The 7,973-nt window shown below is 34.0% G+C and overlaps 1 pseudogene; it reads left to right on the top strand.

Annotated features, from left to right (window-relative positions):
- Positions 1-6,464: 6,464 nt before the first annotated feature.
- Positions 6,465-6,529, top strand: LOC115295074 (annotated as a pseudogene).
- Positions 6,530-7,973: the final 1,444 nt, after the last annotated feature.

Below are 7,973 nucleotides of genomic sequence, written 5' to 3'. Positions count from 1 at the left end.
GCTCAGGCTGTCGTTAACCTTAGGAAGGTGTCCTTTAAAAGCTTTGATAGAGATGTAGAATATGTCCATTTTTAGAGAAGAAGCCAAATATGAAACCTTTTTCTCTATTATATGACATTTGCCAAATCAAAAGAGTAGGAATGAAAAACTAGGTCTGTTATTAACTTGCTGGGTGTCTATGTTATTTGCAGGTCTGGGTTGGGGACTAGAGACAACTAGGCTCAGTTGGCAACTTGCAATTCATTATTGGACCTGATGAACTATTTTAAGTGTTTTTCAAAATAGTCCCAAATATGGCTAGAAATAGGAACCCAAGAGAATTATGTCTTAGAGAATAATTCATGACCTACAACAATTACAGGAGATCCAGCAGAGAAGTTAAGACAATATTCTTGGGTGCCTGGGTTGCTCAGTTGGTTAAGCACCAGACTCTAGATTTCTACTCAGGTCATGATCTCACAGCTGGTGGGATCAAGCCCAGAGTACAGCTCTGTGCTGACAGAATGGAACCTGCTTAGGATTCTCTCTCTCCCTCCCTCTCTCTGTCCGTCCTCTCTCCTTCATGCACGCGTGCTCTCTCTCTCTCTCTCTCTCTTTCAAAATAAATAAACAAACATTTTTTAAGTTTATTTCTTTTCAGGGAGATAGAACTTGAGCACAGGAGCTGGGGAGGGGCAGAGAAAGAGAGGGTAGAGAGAGACTCTCAAGCAGGCTCTGCAATGTAAGTACAGAGCCCAACTCAGGAACCGTGAGATCACGGCCTGAGCCAAAATCAGGAGTGGAGCACTTAACCAACTAAGCCAACCCAGGTGCCCCTAAAAAGACATTTTTAATCAGAATCGTCAACAGAAAGAATAAGACAATATTAGAAGCTGAGGGCACAAACAGATGTTTTTGGAATGGAAACTATATAGAGTTTAGGAACTATACAGGGGAGTAAATGATTAGAAGAAATAGAGACAGTTCTAACATCTCATTTCACAACAGTGAGGAAATAGGCAAATTGATAGGAAAACAAGCTACAGAGCTTCAACATACTTGTAAACTACAAAAAGAATTTTAGGAGAAAACCCCAACATTTTCCTCTGGTAAACACCCAAGTTGCTCAGGTGTCCTAAGGCAAGATAACCTAATAATCATTATTGAAATGTGTAGGATGCAATTTATGATTATTTTATCTTCCTGACTCTCTTATCATTATATAATGTCCCATTTATATCTATTAGGGTTGTTGTCTTAAGGTCTACTATAAGCGATATTTGTATAACAAATACTGTATACAGTTTCCTTTTGACAACTATTTGCATAGTATAACCTCTTTCCATCCTTTTACTTTCAACCTTTTTAAAAAATTTTTTTCATGTTTATTATTTATTTTTCAGAGAGAGAGAGAGAGACAGAGACAGAGTAGAAGCAGGGGAGGGGCAGAGATAGAGGGTGATACAGAATCTGAAGCAGACTCCAGGCTCTGAGCTGTCAGCACAGAGCCTGACTGGGGTGCTCAAACTCACCAACCGGGAGATCAAGACCTGAGCCAAAGTCAGACTCAACTGACTCAGTCACCCACGCACCCCGCTGAACCTTTTTTTATCCTTTTAATAAAGGTATGTCTCCAAAAGATTACATATGATTGTTTAATTTCTAACCAGTTTGACCATCTTTATTAATTGGAATGTTTAGTCTTTTTACATTTAATGTAACTACTGATATACTTCAATTTAAATCTGTCATCGTATCACTTTTTTTTTTTTTACCCCATCTATTCTAATTTGTTGTTTTTCCCTCATTCTGGCCTTTTCACAGATTAATTAAGTCTATTTTTACCCTATTGTCTCCCCATTAATAACTTAATGATCTCATATTCTTTTGATATTTTAAATGGATTAACCTAAAAGATACAACGTGCATCTTTGACTTCTAGGGTGATACGATGGCCTCAGATTCTTTTAATTCTATTAAATTTTAATTCTATTAAAGCCATTAATTCTATTTACCTTTCTCCACATATAAGAACACATTATTGTTCTTACATATTTCAGTTCCTTCTATGTTTTAAATATTTTATATTTTTGTTTTATTCAGTAAATATTCACCTCCATTGCTTCCTTCTTTTTCCCCCTCCCTTTCTTCCTTCCCTTCCTTTCTGTATTTCTCATGATTCTACCTAGAAATATTTTCCATATACCTAAAGAAATTACTGTTTACTTCAGCGAAGAGCTACATGGGATATATTTCCTCAGTTTGGGTTCATTTAAAAATATTTTTATTTACTTTCCTTTTTGAAGGTTATTTTTGCTGGGCATAAAATTCTAAGTTTGCAGATGTTTTCTTTAAGCCCTTTAAAAGTGTCATTTCATTGTCTTCTGGCTTCCAATTTTTTTTTCTTGAGACCTCAATTGTCAACCTTGCTATTATTTATTTACAGGTAATAAGTCTTAAAAAAAAATAACAATAAAGCTAATAAGTCTTGGGGTGCCTGTGTGGCTCATTTGGTTAAGTGTCTGACTTCAGTCATAATCTCTCTGTTTGTGGATTTGAGCCCAGCATAGGGCTCTGCTGACAGCTCAGAGCCTGGAGCCTGCTTTGGATTCTGTGTCTCCCTCTCTCTTTGCCTCTCCCCTGCTAGCACTCTGTCTGTCTGTCTCTCTCAAAAATAAATCAACATTAAAAAGTAAATAAAAAATAAAGGCAATAAGTCTTTTATTTTCTGGCAGTCAAAAAATACATCATTAAAAGAACTAATAAAATCAATAAAGCTAAGGCATAACTTATTTCAAAAAGAAGAAAGCGAAAATACCAATATGAGGAATGTAAAAAAAATCATTATGGTTCTTACTACATTAAAATAATGAGAAATATAAAGAACAACTTTAAGCCTATATATTACATTATAAGATTTAGATTAAATGCACAAATTTATTGAAAAAACATTTTGCCAAACTGACACAACTAGAAGTTTAAAATTTGTATAGTTTTAAACCTGTTGCAAAAACTGAATTTATAATTAAAAGTATTTTCATGAAAAGAACTCTAATCTAATAAGGCTTAATTCTGAATTCTCTCAATTATTTACGGGAGAATAAAACACTGATTTACACAGACTTGCTGAAGAATTGAAAAAGAAGTAAAACTTCTCCACTTAGTACATGAGGCCAGCATAGCCTTGAGACCAAACCCTGACAAAAATATTACAAGAATGGAAAATTACAAACTGATTTCTATCATAAACATAGATTTTTAAAATTCTAAGCAAAATATTGGGAAATCCAGTGATATAAAGAAGGATAAAATATCACAATCAACCAGGGTTTATTCCAAGAATTCAATATTGGTTTATTATTAATAAATCAATTTAATTCATGATTTGAATAAAATAAAAGGATAAAATCATATGATCTCTTCAATAAACAGCTAATATATGATAAATTAATACCCATTCATAATTTTTAAAAATCCTTTGGTAAATTAGAAAGGGAAGGAAGGCTCCTTAACCTGACAAAACACCTCCGGGAAAAAATAAAATTCATCTTAAATATAAAATATTTTCTCTCAGACAGGAATAAGACAAGACTAACTATTATCACATTAATTCAGCAATTCCACAAAACCATAAAACAAGGAAACATTATGATTAGAAAGTTTAAAAAAATAAATAAAACTAAGAGTATTGGAAATAGCAAACAATACATGCAGAAAATATAAAATAATATAAAAATGTGAGATTTCAAAATAAAATTTAGCAAGGATAGTGGATATAAACGTAATACAAAAGTAGTTTTACACCTATATACTTCCAACAAAAACAATTATAAAATGAAAATTTTAAATGCCATTTAAAATAGTACCAAATATCAAATATTTAATTAGTTGTGCAAAAATATATCTATATACATACAGAAATACAGAAACAGTGAAAAAAACAATAAATAGAAGGATATATCATGTTACTAGACCAGATGTTTATGGATATATTATCAATGTGTTAATAATTCCCATATTTTTATATAATAAATAAAAATCCAAACAAAAGTTTGTCAAAATGGAAAAATGCCTCATATTTTCTACAGATTCAATGTAACACCAATTAAAATATGAGCCAAAAAAATACTAATATTTTTGGTAGACATTAGCAAGCTGATTCACAATGTACATACAAATGCAAAGGGGTGAAAATAACTAAATTAATCAGGAGGCAGAAGAACAAAGTGGAAAAACTTACACAATTGTATACCAGTGCATATCAACACAGAGCGGTCTCCGCATGAGAATACGGGACTAGACCAACCACTGAAACAGAATGAGAGTCTAGGAACCGGTATGACTCTACAGTCATTTGGTTTACGACAAAGGCGGCACTGCAGTCTAGTGAGAAAATGATGGTCTTTTTATTAAATGGTGCTGTCTATGAAGCAAATCCAGCTGGATTTATACATGGAAAAAATTAAACTCAGCTCCAACATTACACCATACACAAAAATACAATTTCAAGTGGATTAAGATTCTGAATGTGCACGTTAAAACAAGGAAGCGGCTGGAACTATGGCAACCACTAATCAGATATGGCTATTTAAACTGCTCAAATTAAATTTAGTAACATTAAAAATACAGTCCCACAGTTTCACTAGCCACATTTCAAGTGCTCAGTAGCCATATGTCCTTTAGATGCAGATATAGAAAATTTCCAACATGCATCCAACATCCCACTGGACAGCAGTGTTGTAAAAGATAATATAGGAACATATCTTCATGACCTGGAAGTAAGCTACATTTTTGTTAAAAGGATAGAAAGAGTACCAAGTAAAAAACAAAATACTGAAAATTAGGTCTATTAAAATTAGGAGCTCCTATAATCAAAAGACATCATTAAGAAACATGGAATAGCTCTATATGCACTATGGAGTGATCACAAGTCTCTCTCTATATATATGTTTATTTTTGAGAGAGAGAGAATGAGTGAGGAAGGAGCAGAGAGAGGGAGGCAGAATCCCAAGCACTTTCTGCTCTGCGCGGTCATCTCAGATCCTCACGTGGGCTCGAAACCACAAGATCATGACAGGAGCAGAAGTCAGACACTTAACAGACTGAGCCACCCAGGCACTCCACAAGTTAATATTTTTAAAGGAAAAAGCCAAAGTGGAGAAGAATATGTTTTCGTACGTTATAATTTATCCTAAAAAGCAGAAGATAGACACATATACATTTGCTTATATTTTATATATACATTTAAGATATATATATACATTTATATGTATAAGTACATACAAACATATATTTATACATAAATACATATAAATGTGTCTATATATATATATATACTTAAATATATATGCATTTAAAAAGGAATAGAAAAAGGATAAGCCATAAAATTTGATTACCTGTAAGAAGAAAGAAGGACTAGAGTGGAGGAACAGGCATAGTAAATACAAGACTTCTCTAAATATACTTTCCTTTGTGAATTTATTTTAGAACCACTGTAACATCTCACATCGCTACAAAAGAAAATTAAATTTTAAAAAACAAGCCTGATTTTTAAAAAGTTTTTATTTAAGTTCCAGTTAGTTAACATAGTGTAATATTACTGTCAGGCCTAAATTTGAAAGTAGCTTAAAACAAATGAACTAACTCTGTATGTATTTGGCAGCTTACCTGCACAGAGATGAACTACTCCAAGATATTTTAAATGTTTACTTATTTTGAGAGAGAAAGTGCATGCAGGGGAAGGGAAGATAAAGAAAGAGATAGAGAAAGAGAGAGAGAGAGAGAGAGAGAGAGAGAGAGAGAATCCCAAGCAGGTTCCATGCCATCAGCATGGAGCTGGACTCACTACTTGATCTCACAAACTGTGAGATCATGACCTGAGCTGAAATCAAGAACTAAATGCTTAACCAACGAGCCACCCAGACGCCATCTAAGATATCTTTTTTAAGTTTATTTTTATTTATATTTGAGAGAGGAGAGAGCAGGTGAAAGAGGGAAAGCATAGGAGAGGGAGACAGAATCCCCAGCATGTTCTGCACTGTCAACACAGAGCCCAATGTAGGGCTTGATCCTACGACCCTGGGATCATGACCTGAGCCAAAATCAAGAGTCCTATGCCTGACAAACTGAGCCACCCAGTGCCGCCCCCACCCCTCGCAAGATACTTTAAAACACAATTAATTTATACAAACCTAGTGGGATATATCCTACAAATGAAAATAATGACAAAAATATTAAACTAATACTGTAATCATACTGTTGATGTAGTGCTCGTATTGTTAGTTCTAAGTCTGTTGTTTGAGTAGTGTGGGGTAACAAATGAGCAATTATGTTGATATAAATGAAAACTAGGATTTTTCTTCCTGAAAAAAGAAGACACAAACATAAAATTGATTAAATTAAGCAAACGCCTTAGTGATGAATTTGAATTAGAAAGATTAATATAAACTTGTGATGCCTTTTCTCTTTTAAAGCATGGACATCACGTGCTCGCTTCGGCAGCACATATACTGAAATTGGAGCGATACAGAGAAGATTAGCATGGTCCCTGAAAAGAAAAAAGCATGGACATCACTTAGCTCAGTAACTAAAAGTACCTAATACACTGACTCAACACTGTAGCAGTAAACACACCTATTGTAAAGTTTCTATCTCTAAATATCACTGCCCACAAAAAAGTACTGAAGGAAAGATCCTTGAAAAATATTTAATTCCAGGCCTGAGATAAGAAGTTTACAAGACGAACCTGTAGATCTGTAATACCATTCTCTTTAAAATGAATGAATAAGCCACCCAGTTTTCCCAGCATCATTTGTTGAAAAAACTTGTCTTTTTCCCATTGTGTACTCTTGCCTCCTTTGTCATAGATTGATAATATAAGCATGGGCTTATTTCTGAGCTCTCTATTCTGTTCCATTAATCTGTGTGTCTATTTTTGTGACAGTACTACATACTGTTTTGCTTACTACAGCTTTGTAGTATATCTTGCAATCTGGGATTGAAACACTATCAGCTTTGTTCTTCTTTCTTGATGAGCCTGGCTAAAGATTTATCAATTTTGTGTATTTTTCAAAGGACCAGCTCCTGGTTTCATTTATTTATTTATTTTTTGCTACATGCAAAAGATTGAAACTGGACCACTTTCTTCTCCATACACAAAAATATACTCAAAGTGAATTAAAGACCTAAATGTGAGGCCTGAAACCATAAAACTCGTTAAAAAAAAAAAAAACATAGGCAGTAATCTCTTTAATAGTAGCCCTACAAACATTTTTTTAGATGTATCTCCTCAGGCAAGAAAAAAAAGCAAAAAGAAACTCCTGGGACTATACCAAAACAAAAAGCTTTTGCACAGCAAAGGAAACCATCAACAAAATGACAAGGCAACCTACTAAATGGGAGAAGACAGCTGCAAATGACATAAGGGGTTAATATCCAAAACATATAAATAGCTCATATAACTCAACACCCCCAAAACACCCCACAATAATAATTTGACTTAAAATGGGCAGAGGTGGGGTGCCTGACTGGCTCAGTCAGGGGAACATACAACTCTTGATCTTGGGATTGTAGGCTCAAGTCCCATGTTGGGTGTAAAAATAAATAAACGTAAAATAAAAATAAAATAAATAAAGTTAAATAAACAATCAAACAAATAAAAATGGGCAGAGGACCTGAATAGACATTTCCCCAAAGAAGATATACAAATGACCAATAGATACATGAAAAGATATTCAACATCACTGATCACCAGGGAAATATGAATCAAAATCACAATGAGCTATTACCTTACACCTGTCAGAATAGATAGACTCAAAAGACAAGAAATAACAAGTGTTAGTGAGGATGTGGAGAGAAAAGAATCCATGTGCACTGCTAGTGGGAATGAAAATTGGTACAGCCACTATAAAAAACAGTATGGAAGGTTCTCAAAATATAAATATCATATGGGGCGCCTCGTTAGCCAGCGACTCTGGCTCAGGTAATAATCCCAC

Source organism: Suricata suricatta, chromosome 6, assembly GCF_006229205.1.
Source record: "Suricata suricatta isolate VVHF042 chromosome 6, meerkat_22Aug2017_6uvM2_HiC, whole genome shotgun sequence".
Classification (NCBI taxonomy): Eukaryota; Metazoa; Chordata; class Mammalia; order Carnivora; family Herpestidae; genus Suricata; species Suricata suricatta.
This window is presented reverse-complemented; position numbering and strand designations above follow the sequence as displayed.